This window comes from Sminthopsis crassicaudata, chromosome 2, assembly GCF_048593235.1.
Source record: "Sminthopsis crassicaudata isolate SCR6 chromosome 2, ASM4859323v1, whole genome shotgun sequence".
NCBI classification, from domain to species: domain Eukaryota; kingdom Metazoa; phylum Chordata; class Mammalia; order Dasyuromorphia; family Dasyuridae; genus Sminthopsis; species Sminthopsis crassicaudata.
Window position 1 is genome coordinate 416,457,186 of NC_133618.1, and position 11,504 is coordinate 416,468,689.

General features: G+C 35.5%; 1 long non-coding RNA gene across 1 annotated transcript; it reads right to left on the reverse strand.

Annotated features, from left to right (window-relative positions):
• Nucleotides 1–7,086: 7,086 nt before the first annotated feature.
• Nucleotides 7,087–10,890, reverse strand: LOC141556976 (uncharacterized). Its single transcript, XR_012486672.1, has 2 exons — nucleotides 10,435–10,890; nucleotides 7,087–8,120 (listed from the first exon to the last, which is right to left on the reverse strand). It is a non-coding gene; the product is annotated as an uncharacterized LOC141556976 (long non-coding RNA).
• Between the last annotated feature and the right edge of the window lie 614 nt (nucleotides 10,891–11,504).

The window sequence follows — 11,504 nt, forward strand, 5'->3', positions numbered from 1 at the left end:
TGTGTGTATACACATCTATACATATATTGTATATTTGTATATATATATATATATCCATGCATATGTATAGATAGATAGATAGATAGATAGATATAGATATAGATATAGATATAGATATAGATATAGATATAGATATAGATATAGATATAGATATAGATAGATAGATAGATGTATTTCTCTCAGTAGGAAAATTATGTACTATTAGAACACAATATTTCACATGCTGTTCTTAAATGGGTTTAGTTGTTTAGCTCATTTTAACAAGTGAGAGTTTCGATGGTAGAAGTAAAATATCAGAAAATGCCTGTATTATAAAATATAAAAACTTATCTTTTAACAGGGGGAGAAAGAGAAGGAGAAAAGAAAGAGAAAGAAGAGAAAGAAAAGGAAATAAAAAGTCCTGTGTGTTTACCATCTATCTATCTTTCCACTAATAAAAATTATTCACAAGAATTTTCTCCTTTCTGCTGTAGAGAGTAATTCTTGAGTGTGTTTTCCTTATATTCTTCCTTTTACTTATGGTTTAGTCAATTCAAAGGTAATTGCATTCTCTCTTGCTGTGGACTTTACAGCTGATTCTGAACATCCTTTGAGGATTAAATGGTAAAATCATACTTTTTTTATTCTCTGATATACTCGCTTTGACAGTCTTTTCTGCCACCATCTACCTTTAAGGGATATGTAACTTACAACCTAAGAATTTTCAGCCTTGGTAGTAGCAGATGGCCTCATCCTCAGTTCAGTTCATTGACTCTTTATAACTACCTCTACCACATCTAAGTTTCTTGCTGGAGCTGGAGAAAGAATGATGCTATTATACTCCATTGAAAAAACAAAAACAAACAAACAAAAAAAAATTGAAAATATGTTCCAACAATCCCAATATAACAACTCTCTTAACCAGTTAGCTAAAATAGCATTATTTTACTTTACACTTCAAAGTATAGTATGGGCAATGTGCAGTGTATAAAGAATAATTTTCATTTAATCACTTCACTTTTCATTTGAAAAGTAATTCATCATGGAAAGTCAGTGGGGTATAGAGAGCACTAATTGCAGCAAAATATCAAGGACAGTTTTCCTCTGTCTTAATTAAACATTAATGAGTAAAGTTATTTGCAAATGCATGCTGCAGGGATGGACTTGTCTATCCACATTTGGTAAATACTGACACTAGATGTCAAAATAAAACACCTTAATTGATTTATACAGGAATAGTATTAAAAGATCACACCTGGTCTGACATTTCCCTAGTTTTTTATAGAGTAGTTTCCTGATGAATTATTTATAGAGAAACTTTTCATGACCTATCTTAATTACACAAGTGATTGTTTCCAAACTAATCAATTTTTTTTTTTACAAAATACAGTTTCTCTTCTGCTGCTATTGTTTTAAACATAATGATATTTATTACATGCAATAATTTTCTATAATTTTTGGTTGAAGATTTATCCATGAATAATAGAAATATAAGATACTCTAATTGTCTGCAATATATGTTAGGATCTAGTGAATTTTGATTATTACCTCTTCACTTATAATTTCTCCATTGTCTATTCCTATCATTCTCTAGTCTATACTATTCTCAACAATTTTCTGTTTCATTTTATATTTTTCTTTATATGACAAGGATTTACCACAAATTAATACAATTAAAAATATAGTTGAGTCTTGTTCAAACTGATAAATGAAGCTAGTAAAAAATGGATAGCATAATTAATTAAGGATTATTGGAAGATAAAAAGATAACTTTATTTGTAAAACAATTGAACATAGTAAAACAAAATTGAGATGAACTTTTATATTCTTATATCAACTTGTTTTGCAGATACTTTTCACTATCTCTTCAAAATAAGGAAGAATAAATAAGTAAATTGATAGCACTGAATAGACAGTTATTTATTAGTAACATTATAATAACATGTGGGCCATGTGGGAGAATCATAAAACTGGGTTGTAGAGAAAAATGCAATGAAAACACATGGAATAAATTATCAAGACTTTTAACTATGATGAATGATGATCAGTATTTTAAAGAATCAAATAACTGCTGACATATAATTAACCCAGTAATCATTTGCATGCTTGGAACATGGTATGGGAAATGAACAAAAAATTTAATTGCAAGCCTTTTAAAAATCCACTCTATATTAGATGTTTAATTCCTTATGTTAGAATTCTTTCCTGGGAATAAAATATAGAATTACAAAATATAAGATATACATATTATCATATTTTAGGAATATTTAAAGATAAAAGTAAGTAAACCCCAGGTGCATTGCTTTCTTTAAAATAGCAACTCTTACCTATTTGTATTTCAAATAAATTCATTATCAGTATGATGACTTCAAACATATATATTAAATATTTAGAAAAATGTTTTTTAGTCTTATACAAAACTTCTATGATAGTTTATAAAATAGGTTTGCAAACTCTTTATGTTGTATAAGTTCATGTGTATATGGGGGAAGGGAAAAGAGGAAAGAGAAGGTTTTTTTCCATAAAGTTTTTTTTTTTTTTCTCATAAAGTTTTATTCTTTTTTTCCATTAAATTCCCTGGCTCCTAAAATATATCATATCATCCTGATAAAAAATGCTAATGGGATTCTGAACCCCAATTTTACTTCTATTGAAACTATCTGGTTTTATGTTAGAATTTTTTTGTTGCATTCCCTAACTTTCTACCAATTCTTTATCCCAAAAAAGTCTTCTTTCTTACCTTCTGTTAGCTTTAGATGTTTCCAGGGAACTATAAATGACTTTCTTTTCTGATATCTTTGGAGAAGACCAGATTATTCTTGCCATGGTGATATGGAGCTCAGACTTCAGAATACATGAAAAGTAATCTCACTCACCCTCTTGAATTACATAAATCAACTTCATTTGACAGAACTCTTATAGCAGATGAGTCACAAGCCTGCTAAAAAATTTGTAACATAAGTAGCTGTCTGCAAACAGAGTCAAAGCACTCACATTATCCTTTTGGATCAATGAAATTAAGTAGTTCTATATTTTCTGACTGCTGTATCCCTGTTTTCATTTTCTTTTGCATCCTATATAATAGTAAACTCTCTGCCTTCTCATATATTTGCAATATAACAAGTGAAATGAAATCACCAAAATTATAATCAGTGCCATCTTTCCTCTAAGTGTCAGCTTCCAAAATTGTTAAGTGATTCAGTTTCAAAAGGAAAAAAAAAAAACTATGGAGAAATATTTTTATAACATGTTAGGTGTATATAACATCTAACTACCTATGAGCCATTATTGGAAATAAATGAATTTATGTCCACATTTGTTTCTCTAGACTGTTATTGTTATTGCTATATCTCTAATGTTTAGAACATGTACTACAACAGGAACAAAACTGATAGTTACCTTTATTTCTCTCTATGCTTAAATACAAGAGACCCTAAAATATTTAGTATAATATGTTGCTCTAATTAATAGCAATAGTTTTCCCTGGAATATTTTTTCAATATGACATTACAATTAAGATTTATGTGTTTTTCCTAGTTATTAAGATTAGAAGAACCAAGTGTGTGAGCTGATTTTTTTTTAACAATTTTTACTATGACTTGCTCTAGTTTTCTTATCTGTGCAAGTGAAATTAAAATACAAATAATAAAAAGATGTATACATTTCAACTATATATGTATATATATTTTTATTATTTGTATTTTAATTTAATTTATATATAATGTAATTATATATTTAAAGTATACTTTATCATCTTATTACCTCAATTTCCTTTGCATATGCAAATGTTTTATTTCTTTTTTTTTTTCAATTTCTATGCTACCAGAAAAAATAACAAACTTTCACAATGCATTTTTAAATTTAAAATATTTTTTAATTTTTTAAAAATTTTTTTTCCCTTTTTTTTTTTTTTAATTTTTGTATTCATTTTTCCAAATTACCCCCGCTCCCTCTATTCCCTCCCCCCGATGACAGGCAATCCCATACATTTTACATGTGTTACAATATAGTCTAGGTACAATACATGTGTGTGAATATCATTTTCTTGTTGCACAATAAACATTAGAATCCGAAGGTACATGCAACCTGGGCAGACAGATATTAGTGCTAACAATTTACATTCACTTCCCAGTGTTTCTTCTCTGGATGTAGCTACCTCTGTCCATCATTGATCAACTGGAAGTGAGTTGGATCTTCTTTATGTTGAAGATTTCCACTTCCATCAGAGTACATCCTCATACAGTATTGTTGTTGAAGTGTACAGTGATCTTCTGGTTCTGCTCATTTCACTCAGCATCAGTTGATTTAAGTCTCTCCAGGCCTCTCTGTATTCCTCCTGCTGGTCATTTCTTAGAGAGCAATAATATTCCATAACCTTCATATACCACAATTTACCCAACCATTCTCCAACTGATGGACATCCATTCATCTTCCAATTTCTAGCTACAACAAAAAGAGCTGCCACAAACATTTTGGCACATATATGACTCTTTCTGCTCTTTAGTATTTCTTTGGGATATAATCCCAGTAGTAGCGCTGCTGGGTCAAAGGGTATGCACAGTTTGATAACTTTTTGGGCATAATTCCAGATTGCTCTCCAGAATGGCTGGATTCTTTCGCAACTCCACCAGCAATGTATTAATGTCCCAATTTCCCCACATCCCCTCCAACATTTATCATTATTTGTTCCTGTCATCTTAGCCAATCTGACAGGTGTGTAGTGGTATCTCAGAGTGGTCTTAATTTGCATTTCTCTGATCAGTAGTGATTTGGAACACTCTTTCATGTGAGTGGATATAGTTTCAATTTCTCCCTTTGAGAATTGTCTGTTCATATCCCTTGACCATTTATCAATTGGAGAATGGTTCGGTTTCTTATAAATTATGGTCAGTTCTCTATATATTTTGGATATGAGACCTTTGTCAGAACCTTTGTTTTTAAAAATATTTTCCCAATTTGTTACTTCCCTTCTAATCTTGTTTGCATTAGTATTATTTGTACAGAAATTTTTTAGTTTGATGTAATCAAAATCTTCTATTTTGTGATCAATAATGATCTCTAGTTCTCCTCTGGTCATAAATTCCTTCCTCCTCCACAAGTCTGAGAGGTAGATTATCCTCTGTTCCTCTAATCTATTTATTATCTCCCTCTTTATGCCTAAATCATGGATCCACTTTGATCTTATCTTGGTATATGGTGTTAAGTGTGGATCCATATCTAATTTCTGCCATACTAATTTCCAGTTTTCCCAACAGTTTTTTCCGAATAATGAATTTTTATCCCTAATGTTGGAATCTTTGGGTTTGTCAAAGATTAGATTGCTATAGATGTACCCTTTTTTGTTCTCTGTATCTAATCTGTTCCACTGATCTACCGGTCTATTTCTTAGCCAATACCAAATGGTTTTGGTGACTGCTGCTATATAATATAGCTTTAGATCAGGTACACTTAGACCACCTTCCTCTGAGTTTTTTTTCATTAGTTCCCTTGCAATTCTCGACCTTTTATTCTTCCATATGAATTTTGTTGTTATTTTTTCTAGATCATTGAAATAGTTTCTTGGGAGTCTGATTGGTATAGCACTAAATAAATAGATTAGTTTGGGGAGTATTGTCATCTTTATTATATTCGCTCGGCCTATCCAAGAGCACTGAATGTCTTTCCAATTATTTAAATCTGATTTTATTTTTGTGGCAAGTGTTTTGTAATTTTTCTCATATAATTCCTGACTTTTCTTTGGTAGATGGATTCCCAAATATTTTATACTCTCAACATTTGTTTGGAATGGAATTTCTCTTTGTATCTCTTGCTGTTGCATTTTGTTAGTGATATATAAAAATGCCGAGGATTTATGTGGATTTATTTTGTATCCTGCCACTTTGCTGAAATTTTGAATTATTTCTAGTAGCTTTTTAGCAGAGTCTTTGGGGTTCTCTAAGTATACCATCATGTCATCTGCAAAAAGTGATAGTTTAATTTCCTCATTTCCTACTCTAATTCCTTGAATCTCTTTCTCGGCTCTTATTGCCGAGGCTAGTGTTTCTAGTACTATATTGAATAGTAATGGTGATAGTGGGCAACCTTGTTTCACTCCTGATCTTACTGGGAAAGGTTGCAGTTTATTTCTATTGCATATTATGCTTACTGAAGGTCTTAAATATATGCTCCTAATTATTCTAAGGAATAGTCCATTTATTCCTATACTCTCAAGAGTTTTTAGTAGGAATGGATGTTGGATTTTGTCAAATGCTTTTTCTGCATCTATTGAGATGATCATATGGTTCTTATTAATTTGATTATTAATATGGTCAATTATATTAATAGTTTTCCTAATATTAAACCAGCCCTGCATTCCTGGAATAAATCCTACTTGATCATAGTGTATTATCTTGGAGATGATTTTCTGAAGTCTTTTTGCTAATATCTTATTTAAGATTTTAGCATCAATATTCATTAAGGAGATTGGTCTATAATTTTGTTTCTCAGTTTTCGATCTACCTGGTTTAGGTATCAGTACCATGTCTGTGTCATAAAAGGAGTTTGGTAGGACTCCTTCATCCCCTATTTTTTCAAATAATTTATATAACATTGGGGCTAATTGTTCTTTAAATGTTTGGTAGAATTCACATGTGAATCCATCTGGCCCTGGGGATTTTTTCCTGGGGAGTTGATTAATAGCTTGTTCTATTTCTTTTTCTGAAATGGGACTATTTAAGCAATTTATCTCCTCCTCTGTTAATCTAGGGAGCCTATATTTTTGGAGGAAGTCATCCATTTCACTTAAGTTATCAAATTTATTGGCATAAAGTTGGGCAAAGTAACTCCTTATTATTTCTCTAATTTCCTCTTCATTGGTGGAAAGATCCCCCTTTTCATTTGTAAGACTATCAATTTGATTTTCCTCTTTCTTTTTTTTGATCAAATTTACCAAAGGTTTATCTATTTTATTGGCTTTTTCATAAAACCAACTGTTAGGGGCCGGGACCTTTCACAGGAAACCTCAACAGTGACTGCCTCTTCCAGCTTCCCCGACCCGACGGGGCTTCGGACGTCTCCGGCCCTCCTCCTGGAGACGGGAGGAGGGAATCACCAGACAGAGAGCTGAGGTGGATAGAACACAGTGATGTTTATTGGAGTTACAAGTCAGCAGTTCTCCCCCAAGCCCTTCTGTGCTCGCTCTTTTATAGCCCATTTATCTTTTTTGCATATTTCCCCATTAGAGTTTGGACTCCTCCCTGATTCCTCCCCAAAGGCGGAGCCAATCCTTACTGTGCCTCCCCTGCACCCACCCAGATCCTACCGCGTCAGTTGCCACGGTGACAGATCCGGGTTCGGGCGGGTCCTGACACAAAGGAGTCTCAACTATCCCCCAGGAGGTTCAGGTCCAGAGCCTCTTACAACTCCCCCTTTTTGTTTTTTATCGGGTTTAACATATCCGCCTTAAGGGCTTCAAGAGCGGCACGGGTGGCTTTAAGGAAAATTGAAAAAACACAGGGTAATAGACAGAACATAAGCATCACTAATATAACTCCAATAATTCCAATTGTAAGCCAATGAAAGAAATCTGTTAGGCTTATGCCTTTAAACCAAGAGGTAAAGTTCTTTGATATTTCCTCATTCCATTCTTTGGTAAAAGTAATAGAAGCATTTTGCATAGCAGAAATAATAAAATCAAGAGCTCTCAATTCACTAGTAGCATTTGTAGCATAAGTAGCATTTTTTAACACATCTTCCAGATATTGATATAAAGTAGAGTTAAAAGGAACAGGAGTTACACATACAGGGTAATACTTATAATGACATTGCATTCTCATATAACGAAGCATCAAAGCTTGTTGATGTACAACCACTTGCAAAACCTCAGTTGTTTGTACCATTCTAGCTAACAAAGCACTATCTATCTATTCCTGATGTTTCCATAAGTCCATAAGTCCCGAAATCAGCCTCCACTTAGCTCAGCTGGTTGCATTTTTCTGGGCACCCCTATGTCCTCGTTTATAAAGCTTCTTTTCCAGGATCTGTTGTTGTAGCCTCTCCTTCCTTTTTTGCCACCTCTGGCCTCGAGACTATCGATGGTTTCTTGGGAACTTCTCTGGCATTTCGCAATGGGATCCATCTTCCTCCACCTCTTTCATTTTCACCTGTTGAGACACAAAAACACCTTTGCCTCTCACAAGGACCTTGTGAGGGCCGTTCCAATTTCCTTTCTCATCTTTCCACCACACAGTACTGCCTTCCAGGCACGTCTGTGGGTGCAGATCATTAGTTTGCTCTTTATTATTGTCATTTCTAATCGGGGAGATAGTGTAAAATTTCATGGCTGGTGTTGTACCATCTTCTCTGACTTGTAAATAGTTCAGAGTAAATACTGCTTTGGCTACTTGTGCTCTAGTTAGCCTTCCAGCAGCTCCCCCTTTTTGTTTAATGAGCGTGCGTTTTAAAGATTGATTATCACGCTCCACTATTGCCTGTCCCGTAGGGTTATAAGGAATGCCTGTAATATGATGAATGGCAAACTCGTTTAAAAAGGCCTTAAAGCCTCGAGAAGTATATGCAGGGCCATTATCTGTTTTTAGAGTGCGAGGTACTCCAACAACTGCAAAGCACTCCAACATATGTTGTATTACACTTTTCGTGGCCTCACTGTTCTGTAGAGTCGCCATTATAAAGCCAGAGAAGGTATCTACTGTTACATGAATTAAGGAGGATTGAAAGTGAGTAATATCCATTTGCCAAAGAGAGTTAGGTAGAAGGAACAGAGAATGCAAATTTTTCACAATCATCTGGATGTAAGGGAATTGAGAAAAAACAGTCTGCTATATCATTGTTTCAGTGAGCATAGTCATAGAGTCCTTCTCTGGAATATCTAATAATTTATCAATCAACTCTTCAAGAGTAAGATTGGGTGGAAGAGTAGCTAAAACTGGTTTATATTCAGGACGGAGGCCCTCCCTAATCAATTGTAAAGTTAGGTGAGGACTGGCCCCAGTTCTTCCAAATGTTCTTTCTACTGTCTCTTGTACTCTAGATATAAATTGTAAAGGTTTTTCACTAGGTTTCTGTTTAAGTCCTGATATTTTATTTGTCCCATTTTGTACCCCCATTTTTTCAAGGGCTCTAATGTGGACAGTCTGCACAGCTCTCAGTACTTGATCATCAAGCTGAAGTTGAGCTTCAGGAGTAATCCAATTCCCCTGTCCTGTTATCATATTTATGGCCTCCTCAGCATTAACTATATTCATTTCTTCCACATATGCTCTCGCACACCTTTGTGCATAAGCCTTAAAGGCAACAAACTCCACTGGGCCTAAAACTGTCTGCATGATTTCTGCATAATCATAGGGAAGCCATGGTGCAATTGTAGTAGAGGCAGAAATACACTTCTTCACATAGGTGGAACCTGGTCCATATTTTTCCACAGCTTCCTTCATATCTTTCAAGAATTTATAAGGCAATGGCCGATATGCAAGTGCGCGAGTCCCATCATTTAAAACTTGTGTGAACACTGGGAACGCTCCAGGTTTTAAACCCCATTCATCTAAATCTACATTCTCCCCCTCCTTTAATGCTGCTCTCAAGCTTGTAGTTAATATACTCTGGTATGTACTCCCATTTGTGTGAGGAGATTGCTTAATTGTGGTTTTTTGTTTTTCTTGCTCCTCATTACCTGGTTCCCTAGGAAACATTTCAGTTGACCTAAAGGGTGGGTCCTTGTTTACTCCTGGTTCCCTGGGAAACGTTCCATGTGGCTTAAAGGGTGGGTCCTTGTTTAATTGTTCTCTCTCCCCTGGTTTCCACAAAAAACCTGTTTGTTTTTCTCCTGCTCTATAACTCTGATCTGAAAAAGTTCCCCCCTTTTTAGGGTCACGCATCAGAAAGATTCCCCTTTTTCTCCCCTCAGGTTCCTCCTGGAACTTTCCTTTCTCCACCCTTGTAAGGCTATCCCACAGGTATATTGGTGGGGGATCATAGGAAAAATCATTCTCATCCTCACTTTCTGTACCACAAAGGGAGTCACCTACTTGGGTCTCTCGCGAGTCTATAAGTGGTGGGGGTGTAGGATGTAAAGCCGCTCCCACCACCGTGTACATCAAAAAATCTTGTTTAGAAAGGAAATCTGGGTCTTCTTTGTGGTAGGAGGCCATCTGCTGGCCAACTACTCCCCACAGGTCGGGGTCTATACCGGTGTGTTCTATCCATGGACTGACTTGAAATATTTTTCTGACCCATTCCCTACAAGTTCTTATATTAATCTGTACCCCATTGTTCTTACACAACTTATACAACTGACAGGTGAGTACGCCTTCATCCTCCGGCTCAATACGGGTTTTCACTTGTTTCTGTCCCATTCTTCTGCCTTCTAGCGAACTATTCTCTGAGTTAGTTCAACTAGGCTGTCTGGTCTTCTCAATTGCTGACCAGCAGCAAATTGAGGTGAAAGAGCGCAGCACTTACCTCTTCCTGGTTCCTGCGATGAGTAGACTCTTGGTCCGGCTCCACCTTCATTCAGATCCCTGTGCGGGGGCCAGTTGTTAGGGGCCGGGACCTTTCACAGGAAACCTCAACAGTGACTGCCTCTTCCAGCTTCCCCGACCAGACGGGGCTTCGGACGTCTCCGGCCCTCCTCCTGGGGACGGGAGGAGGGAATCACCAGACAGAGAGCCGAGGTGGATAGAACACAGTGATGTTTATTGGAGTTACAAGTCAGCAGAGTCTCCCCCAAGCCCTTCTGTGCTCGCTCTTTTATAGCCCATTTATCTTTTTTGCATATTTCCCCATTAGAGTTTGGACTCCTCCCTGATTCCTCCCCGAAGGCGGAGCCAATCCTTACTGTGCCTCCCCTGCACCCACCCAGATCCTACCGCGTCAGTTGCCACGGTGACAGATCCAGGTTCGGCGGGTCCTGACACAAAGGCGTCTCAACTATCCCCCAGGAGGTTCAGGTCCAGAGCCTCTTACAACCAACTCTTGGTTTTATTTATTAATTCAATAGTTTTTTTACTTTCAATTTTATTGATTTCTCCTTTTAATTTTTGTATTTCAAGTTTAATTTTTGGTTGGGGGTTTATAATTTGGTCTTTTTCTAGCCTTTTAAGTTGTAAGCCCAATTCGTTAATCTTCTCTTTCTCAATTTTCTTTAAATAAGCCTCTAAAGATATAAAATTTCCCCTTATTACTGCTTTAGCTGCATCCCAAAGATTTTGATATGATGTCTCATCATTGTCATTATCTTGGGTGAAATTGTTAATTGTTTCTATAATTTGCTCTTTCACCCAGTCATTCTTTAAGATGAGATTATTCAGTTTCCAATTACTTTTTGGTCTATTTACCCCTAACTTTTTACTGAATGTAGCTTTTATTGCATTGTGATCTGAGAAGAAGGCATTTATTATTTCTGCCTTCCTACATTTAATTTTGAGGTCTTTATGTCCTAATATATGGTCAATTTTTGTATAGGATCCATGAACTGCTGAGAAGAAAGTATATTCCTTTCTATTGCCATTCAGTTTTCTCCAAAGGTCTAT